Source organism: Diceros bicornis, chromosome 28, assembly GCF_020826845.1.
Source record: "Diceros bicornis minor isolate mBicDic1 chromosome 28, mDicBic1.mat.cur, whole genome shotgun sequence".
NCBI lineage: Eukaryota > Metazoa > Chordata > Mammalia > Perissodactyla > Rhinocerotidae > Diceros > Diceros bicornis.
In genome coordinates, this window is record NC_080767.1 from 10,293,948 (window position 1) to 10,304,027 (window position 10,080).

The window sequence follows — 10,080 nt, forward strand, 5'->3', positions numbered from 1 at the left end:
AGCCCAAAGCCCGGGCCGCTCCGCCTCCAACACCGAGGCCCCGCCCACCTCCGGCGCGGCCCCGCTTGGCGCGCTCCCTCGGCACCGGCGCCCCTGCGCTCGGGGCTTCGCGGAACCTGGGTCAGGATCGGGCCGCAGTGCGCTTGCGCAGGAGGCGCTTGCGGCTACAGTAGGGGAGGAGCCTGCGAAACGTGGACCACGGTGATAAGGAAAATACGCAAAGGATCAGAAAGGGAGTCGGCTCTGGCTCTGCCGGCTTAGCGCGGGTGGGGCCGCTTAGTGGGTGTATGGAAGGTACCCAAAGACAACCTGTTGGGGACTGACCTGAGTTGACACACGATGAGCCTTTTACTGCTTACGTGACAAGTCTATTGATTTTGCTTTTTTTTTCAGTTAAGCTTAGAGATCAAGAGCTGGGCTTTGCAGGTTCCAACCTGTTATGACTGTGACTCTCTGTGGCCCTGAGCAAGCTACCTGCTCAAGCTTCAGTGTCTAACTCTACAAAATGGAGCTGGTAATAGTTATGGACCTCACTGGGCTTTTGTGAAGTTTAAATGAGACAGTGTGTGTAAACGGCTTAGCACAGTGCCTGGCCACAGAAAATGCCCGATAAGTGGTAGGTGCTATTATTGTCATTGTCATTATTAATAGCATAATCATCGTCATAATGTGTTTTTTTGTGCCAGGATCTTTTGTATGCAACTGTTGTGCTGGTAATACTTGGAAAATATCAAAGTACGTGAGAAGTAACAGGAAATTCAAGACTGGAACATGTTCTGATTTTAAAAAGGAGAAAAAAGTAGATGTTGAAAAATGCAGTCTGATAATCTGGACTTTTACTGAGCACCAAGCCAAACCCAGGATGGATCATACCAAAGGTCATTTGTGAGCTTTTAGAAAAGGAACTGGTGTCCACTATGAGGCAGTCTGCACTCTCCAAGACAAGTAAATCAAGCCAGATTAACCTTTCTGAATGGAAAGTGGAAAAATTTTGTCTTTTCTGGACTTAAGTCATTTGAAGAAATATCTTAGCCTGAGATGCTGCTCCATTGTCAGCTCTGTTCTTATCAGCAAGTCTGTTTCCATTTCTGACATCAATCTTATAAAAACAGTTATGTTTTTAGTTACATAGGTAATATGTGAATACATTTATGTTGTAAAGAATTCAAAAAGTAAAAATAAAGCTGAAGTCCCCCAACATCCTCTCCTCCTCTCGCCTCCAGTTATCCTCTCTCATCAGGTTAGTGTGCATTTTGTTCAGATTTTTTTGTGTGTGTGAGGAAGATCAGCACTGAGCTAACATCCATGCCAATCCTTCTCTTTTTGCTGGGGAAGACTGGCCCTGGGCTAAGACCTGTGCCCATCTTCCTCTACTTTATATGGGACACTGCCACAGTGTGGCCTGACAAGTCGGGCATCGGTTCGTGTCAGGGATCCAAACCCCGGCCGCCAGCAGTGGAGAGTGTGCACTTAATGCTACGCCACGGGGCCGGCCCCTTCAGATATTTTTTAATCTATCTCTACACATGTATGACTTGTGGCAGTTAGGACTTTATTCAGGCAACTGGATACCCAAGAAAAGAAAGCAGTTTTGGGCCGGCCCCGTGGCTTGGTGGTTAAGTGCGTGCGCTCCGATGCTGGTGGCCGGGGTTCGGATCCCGGGCGTGCACCGAGGCACCACTTCTCCGTCCATCCTGAGGCCAAGTCCCACATACAGCAACTAGAAGGATGTGCAGCTGTGACATACAACTGTCTACTGGGGCTTTGTGGGGAAAAAATAAATAAAATCTTTAAAAAAAAAAAAAAAGAAAGCAGTTTCTTAGTCTCAGTCCAAAGGCAGCGCAGGGGCAGCAGTGTGTAGCCAGCAGTGCGGGCCTCTGTGAGGTCATCAGGAGACCAGGCTCTTTCTGTCTTTCGGTTTCACCATCCACAGCATTTGGCTTTTGTCCTCACGGTCACAAGTTGATTGCTGCTCCTCTAAGAATGTGTCCACATACTAGACAGGAAAGGACAAAAGTCATCTTCTTGTGAAGTTTTATATTTTTATTCAGGGAAGGAAGCCTGCCGCTACATCTGCCTACAACTCATTGGCCAGAACAGTATCACATGACCCCTCTATCAACAAGGGAGTCTGGGAAAGTAATTTACCTTTCAAGTGTCTGAAGTGTGGAATGGCATAGCAAAAGCGAGTTGTGAATATCTTTTGGGTAACCAGATTTTCAGTGTCTGCCACAGAAATATAGAGGTTAGTTTTATTCCATAAATGAACTCATACTGTATACATTTTTTGCAACTTGCTATTTTTCCTTAGCAATATGAGTTAGAATTTTCGATGGTGGCATGTATGAAACTTCCTTGGTTCCTTTAGCTGCTGCATGATACCCTTGTTTCATTGTTCTAAGGCACATTTTTTCATTTACATTTTATGATCTCTAAAATTGGTATGCATCTTACAGTTGCTGTCAGCTAGGCAGCAGTCGTGATGTAGTTGTCACTGCCTGCTGGATATGCTTCAAAACTTGCAGAGTGGATGTGAACAGCCTGAAATATTGATGATTCTGAGTCTAAACACGATTCAGAAGCTTCAGACTCTCATAAGATTTAGATATGCCTGAACCAATTTATTTCATGAATTTCATTTTAATGTATGTACAAGGATAATATGGAATTAAAAATCCATGTCTTGTCTCAACTGGTTTTTTGAATAGTATAAAACAAAAATTATAAGTGATAAGAAGGCTCTGTGTTATAGCTTAATTAGGAGCATTTTTCTTTCTTAACGATACATAAAATAATGATATCTAGAATAGATGACATCCTGAAGTCAATGGAATATGGTGTCTACACTCTGGCTATTCTATAGTTTATTTAATCATTTCCCAATAGATAGATGTTAAATTTTTACTTTTTTTTTTCAAATAATGCTTCATAAACTCTTGTTCATGCCTTTTTTTCCGTATGTGTAAGTAGTATTTCTCTAGAATTCAATACCTAGAATTGCACATTTAAAAATTCTAATAATTACTGCCCTCCCCAAAATCCATAACCCCAGTCCAATATTGAGAAAAGTTGAGGGACATCCTATAAAATACCTAATACTTCTCAAAACTGTCAAGGTCACACTGAACTAAAGATAGTACAGTGTTGGCCTATACCCCCACACCCAGTTTCTCCTATTTTTAACCTCTTATATTAGTATGGAACCCCTGTCACAATTAATGAACCAATATTGACACAGTAATATTATTGTTTTACTCAATCTGTTCTCCATCCTGTAGTCAGCATATCTTTCTTTTTTTTTTTTTTATGTCCAGCGTGGGGTTGGGAAGAGGAACACTGATACATAACTATTAAATAAAGCTCATAGTGTATTCAGATTTCCTTAGTTTTTGCCTAATGTCCTTTTTCTGTTCCAGGGTCCTACCCACAATAGCACATTATATTTAGTCATCATGTCCCTTTATGCTCCTCTTGGCTGTGAAAGTTTCTCAGACTTCCTTGTTTTTGATGACCTTGTTGTTTTGAGGAATACTAGTTAGGTATTTTGTCCCTCGGTTGGGATTTGTCTGATGTTTTTCTTGTGATTAGACTGGAGTTTTGGGTTTTGGGGAGGAAAACCACATAGGTAAAGTGTCGTTGTCATCACATCACTTCGAGGGTACAGGCCATCAACATGACCTACCTAACCTTTGATGTTAACCTTGATCACTTGGCTGAGGTCATGTTTGTCCAGTTTTTTCACTATGAAGTTACTCTTCCTTTCCCCCCTTTCCATAATGTTCTCTTTGGAAGGAAGTCGCTATGCAGAGCCCACCCTTAAGGAGTGGAGAGTTAAGCTCCACCTCCTTGAGGGTGGAGTATCTTCATAAATTATTTGGAATTGTTCTGCATGGCAAATTTGTCTGTTCTCCCCCACTTATTTATTTGTTCAATCATTTCTTTATATCAGTATCTACTCATGGTTATTTATTTTATACTTTGGGTTATAATTCAATACTACTTTATTTTATTGCTCAAATTGTTCCAGCTTTAGCCATTGGGAGCTCTTCAATTGGCTCCTATGTCCCTTTGACACATCCCCATAATTGTGTGTGTGTGTATGTGTGTATTTAGCTCTTCCTTACTTTCTGGCACTACAGAATGCTCCAGGCTTATCTGGTATATTTCCTACCCCAATTCTCGAACCAACCATTTTTCCAAGGAACCCTAGTTCCTTTTATTGGAAAAGGGTATTAGAATCCAAGATTTGGGACTATATCTGTAGAAGTCAGTTTTTACATAGTTAAATTTATCCATCTTGTCCTGTATCACTTTGCTTTTTGTATCTCACAGGAGAAAGTATTTCCTTTTCTGATAATATAAACATGTTCTGTATAATATTTTAATACTTGTATAATTTTCTTGTACATGTAGTTTTAAAATCCATCTGGAATTTTTTCATAGGATGTAGAGTAGAAATGTTATTTCTTTTTAAATGGAGAGCTAATTATCTCAACCCCATTTGTGCACTAATCAGTCCTTTCCTTATGGTTTAAACATATGATATTCTCGCATGTCTGTTTGGGCTCTATTTTATTGCTTGGATTTGTCTATTCCTGTATAGAAACATGCAGATTTAATTTCTGTAAGTTTATAGAATATTTTGTTATCTGATAGGGCAAGTCCTATCTCTGATCTTTTGCAAAAATTTCTTCACTATTCTTGAACGTTTTCTCTTGCAGATGAATTTTAGAATCAACATGTCAAATTCCATGACAAATACTTTGGGGATTTTCATTGGTATACACTGGACCCTCCTTTCTTATCTCTCTACAGAAGTGGTTCTCAAACCACTGGCTGTAAGAATTAACTCTAAGAATTTTTAACACTAGGATTTCGACCCTGCTATTTTTACCCTATTCTTTTGACTCAATGACATGTAGAATCTAGGTTTACAAACATAAGAATATCAATCAGGATTACACCATCATTCACGAATTTTTGGTGAGAGTATATTTTCCGGAGTCCACTCTTTTACACTCATTTAATTCCTTGGGCAGTTAACACAGTTAATCAATTTCCAAATTTTTACATTTTTGTTTTACTGAAATTATAATTAATAGAATTAATAAGATCAATGCTTTTCTATTTTAAATTTAATTGATAGCTTTTCTAGCATTTTGAGTTCTAGTCTGTGATTGGTATTTCTAACAAGTCCTGTTTTCCCAAGTTAAAGTTAGCAGATCTGACATTTGCCATGTGCAGTTTTAGCCACTGTCAGTTTTTTATTTTATTTTATTTTATTTTTGTGAGGAAGATTAGCCCCAAGCTAACATCCGTTGCCAATCCTCCTCTTTTTGCTGAGCAAGATTGGCCCTGGGCTAACATCCATGCCCATCTTCCTCTACTTTATATGGGACACCGCCACAGCACGGCTTGATAAGTGGTGCGCAGGTCCACGCCCGGGATCTGAGCCCGTGAACTCCAAGCCGCCAAAGCGGAGTGTGTGAACCCAACCACCATGCCACCAGGCCAGCCCTGCAGTTTTATTTTGTATTAATTATTTCTACCAGAAATATTTATTATGAATATCAGGATGAAATACTGATAATTTATACTTAATTCTTAGTTAATTTATGAGACCATTGTAAGCAAATCCTTCCAGATGCTCCAGAGGAATAACATTTCCTTGTCATCTTCTGTTGGTCTGTTGCTTTTTTAGCTTTGCCTATAGTACTAACTACTCATATTTGCTGTAGAGTTAAGAGCAAGCTAACTCTTAGTTGGATCAAAATGGATCAAAATGTTCGGGGGTAGAGGGGTGGGGAGAACATGCCCAAGACTAAAATGTTCACCTGGTTTAAAATTGTGGAGTTGTTACAGAGTCAAAATGGCCGGGCAAAACAAAACTAAACCAACAATAAGCAAACAAAAAACTATGTCGATAGAATGCTTTGTCAGCCCTATGAAAAACAGTAGTTTATGGAATGATTCCCCTACTGAGGGACCTTTAGGTTGTTTCCAGTGTTCCTCTCCTTCCATCTTTTTCCTCTTCCTCCTTCTTCTCTTCCTTCTTCCTCTTCTTCCTCCTCTCCTCCTCATCCCCCTCCTCCTCCTTCTCCATCTTCTTCCTCTTCTTCTCCTTCCCTCCCTCCCTCCTGCCTGCCTTTACTTTCCATTATCAAAGCTGCAATGAACATGTCTGTTTGTAATCACAAGCAAATAGTTTTCTGGGAGAGACACCTACAAGTGGGATTACTGAGTTAGAAATTTGATAGTGAAAGGAAGAGAGTAGTAGCAACTAACATTGAAATAGCCATTAGGGATCTAAACCAAACTCTTCATTTTTCAGACACCAAACCTTTTCCCCAAGGTGTCACAGCCTATTGGTGGCAGAGCAGGTCTAGAAATACAGAACAGGTTCAAGCAGTTTTATGAAAAGTAACCCAGGCTTGCAGCAGTGTCTGTAGACATTTTAAAGAGGTTAGATCTCATGCAGTTGCGGCAGCTGGTGGAACAGCCTGTGCAGGCTGCTGAGCCTGAAGTCGCTGTAGGTCAGCCAGGTTGGCAGTTGAGAAGGAAAGCTGGATGTGGATGAAATCCAGGACAAGCTAGAACCTGTGAGGACAGACTTGGGCCCACAAAGAACACTGGAACCCAGGAGGACAAACTGGAACCTGCCTCTTGCCCCAGCTGACACCGTGACTGCAACCTTATAAGAGACCCCAAGGCAGAACTGTTTAGGTAAGCTGCTTTCTGACCCACAGCAACTGTGAGATAATAAATGTTTGTGGGTTTAAGCCTCTAAATTTTGGAGGAATTTATCACACAGCAATGAGTAACTAATACAGCTAGGTATCAATAATATGTTCATCAAAACCACCTCAGTGTCACATTGCTGTGGCACCAGCAATTCCAGTGGCCAGTAGCTTGCAAATCCAGCCACCTTGAAATATATGAGGTGGGTCTCAGGGAAAGGAGCCTCTGGTTCAGCACTCCAACCTTCTTGCCCCTCATTCTGTCCCTGGACAGCTGGATCCTGTAGGTTGAGGCATTTTAGTGTTTCTCAATGCCCATGTCTTAGAAAAGATATTTGAATATATCTGGCCATCTGAAGAATAGCCCACCCTTCTCCAGCTCTGAGAAGGAGATGTTCAGATAGAAAATCAACTCTGCACTCAGTGGTAAGATCCTGGGAGGCATCACCGCCATTCCCTGAAGCTTCTTAAAAACCATCCTCCTGCTTGTCTGGTGTTTGATATTGCACTTAAAGAGAAATGTGCAAAGAGACAGATTGATCAGCAGTCAGAGATTGCCTAATAGGACAGCTGTATCCTAGTGGGGTCACCACAGATCAAGGACTATCCAGTCTTCCACTATGTGATAATAATAGTTAATACTTACAGAGGAACTACTAAAGTGATTTATATATATAAATAGTGATTTTAATGATAAAGATGATTTCCATGCATCTCCCCACCGTGCCCGCTTCTGGTGAATACTTTCACTCCCAGTCCCTGCTGTGCTGGGGATTATTTTTGTACCAGATGATACCTCCCTTCCATCCCATAACAGCTGATTGAGTCAGAAGAGGACTTCTGGTTAAAAGCAGTCAATTCATAGGCTGCCAGCTTGTGTCTGGGTTAAAATGATGAGTTGGGCCAATCACATTTTTTGTGTGGGTGAGTATGAAACAAGTGACAAGGAGGAGGTTTGTACCATAGGCCGGGGTGTCCATGATGTCCAAGTGCAGGTGAGTAAGCGGAGGGAGCAGGCTGGGAGGTCGGGGAGAGGAGCACGTATACAGAGAGAGAGAACCGTGTAACCAGACAAGGAGCCTGAGAAACAAAGTGAGAGAGCAGAGACATAGAAAGACACACTGACCTCAACTGAGAGAGATAAAGATTGGTTCCTAGTGGCTTTTAGGTTCCTGCAAGGCCCTGCTCAACTTGGGTTCTTTCAATTCACCTAAAATTCAATAACCATCTTTTCCCTTAGCAGGTTTGAATGGGTCTCTGTTCCTTGCCACCAAAAGAGCCTGATGAAAGTAATCTCTAATGTCCATAGTTCATTAGATTTTAGGGAGACTGGATCTGACCAGTCAAAATCATAACAGACAGATGGGTAAACTAAACACCAATGTATTAACTTACAAAGAGAACTGTACTTTCTCAGAATTCTGGAGTATTCAGGTTGGATGATCAGTGCATTTCCCCTCCCTTAGGAAAACTTCTGTAGAAACCAAGTCCTATGTCAAGACTGCTTGGTGAGACTGGATGCGAGCAAAGGAGAGACCATTTTCAGAGTTATTCTCGACAAGCTGTTGGAGTGCAATTCATCACTCATCTCTACCGTGGGGATGGACCTCCTGGGGAGACCCTCATGCTCCGGGGGAAGGGACAAGTCACATGGATGGGTTCTTTCTCTGTGGCTTCCTTTTACTAGACTCTGTGTAGACTCCGCCTTTCTCTAAACCCTTGCTACAGAGAAGTTACAATACCTTTATTATTAATAATAAAATAATAGCTAACGTTTATTGAGTATTTTCTATGTAACTTGCGCTGTGCTAAGCCCTTTACAAATACAATATCTTACTGAATCCTCAAACAACCTTATTCTGCAGGTATTGTTATTCCACTTTACAGATACGACTCAGACAGGTTAAGAAGCTTGTCCAAGGACGAGGGACAAGGAGAGAGCTAAGTTAGGGAACAAGGAGAGAGCTGGGAGGGCAGCAACCACATCACACGTCTAGGTAGATATCCTGGTCACGTTAGTTTTGGAGCTAGCTCTTGATTTGAGGAGAACATACACGATTAAATATGTTTTCTATGTTTACTTAGCATTTCTGCATGCGGCTCCTGTTAATCATTATTTTAAATAATCACAACAATAATAATGATACTGATCATTTATGAAAGTCAAGACTAGAAGCTTTCATCTACCCTGTGAGGTAGGTATCATTATTCCCACCTTAGAAATGAGAAAACTGAGATTCGAGGAGGTTAACTTAGTTCACGAAGATATAAGCAGTAGAGTCAAGGTTCAGACCCAGGTCTGTATGTTAAATCCAGTGCTTTTCCCACACTGTACCACCTGTCAATCAAATTTCCAATCTGAATTGACTTTCTATTTTCACACCCCAGTAGTTTTCCCTTGACTGTATCCTCATTTAAGAAGGAAACCTTCATGGACGTCTAATGTGGCACTAGGGAGGAAAACTGTAAGTGGAAATGGTGTACTGCCTTGGGTTCTAGTGAGTTGAGGGTCATAAAGTTTGTTTGCCAATAGCAACTCCTTCCGGATGGTCTTAGTTTCCAGGTTCTCCGGACAATTTCAAAACCACCTGGACACTAGACTAATTATTGTTAAAATAACAAACAAGGAGCAGTATAACTTAGTTATAGTAAGGGTCTTCATTTTTATTGGTGCTTCTGACTCCCGAGAGTGTTTGGTTGTTTCTTTGTGGTCAGAAGACCCAGCCCAGTCTGTTCTAGGGCTGTGGGTGATGGGAGCTGGGAGGGCGGCAATAGCCTCAAGTATATACAGGGAATCAAACAAATGAAAAAGCGCGAGTGTTGGTGAGGTTGTGGAGAATATGGGACCCTCATACGTTGCTGGTGGGAATGTAAAATCATTCATTTAGCCACCATGGAAAGACTTTTTGGTAGTTTCTCACAAAGTTAAACAATCACCATATGACCCAGCGATCCCTCTCCTAGGTATGTACTCCAAAGAATTGAAAACAGTTCCTCAGACAAATACACGTACAGGCATGTTCAGAGCAGCACTATTCACAATAGCAGAAGAGTGGAAATAATGCAGCAACGCATGATGGACATGTCCAACAGTGGATGAATGTATAAACAAATTGTGGTATTCCTACAATGGAATATTATTCAGCCATAAAAAGGAGTCAAGTACTGACACAGGCTACATCATGGATGAAACTTGAAAACATCATGCTAAGTGAAAGAAGCCAGACATAAAGGCCACATATTGTATGATTCCGTTTATATGAAATGTCCAGAAGACTCAAATCCAGAGAGACAGAAAATAGACTAGCGTTTGCCAGGAGTTGGGAGGACGAGGGAATGGGGA

The 10,080-nt window shown here is 41.3% G+C and overlaps 1 long non-coding RNA gene across 1 annotated transcript; it reads left to right on the forward strand.

Moving 5' to 3' along the window:
• The first annotated feature begins 251 nt into the window (after window positions 1-251).
• On the forward strand, window positions 252-8,504 carry LOC131393659 (uncharacterized). The gene is made up of 3 exons (XR_009215951.1): window positions 252-514; window positions 687-878; window positions 8,204-8,504. It is a non-coding gene; the product is annotated as an uncharacterized LOC131393659 (long non-coding RNA).
• The last annotated feature ends 1,576 nt before the right edge of the window (window positions 8,505-10,080 follow it).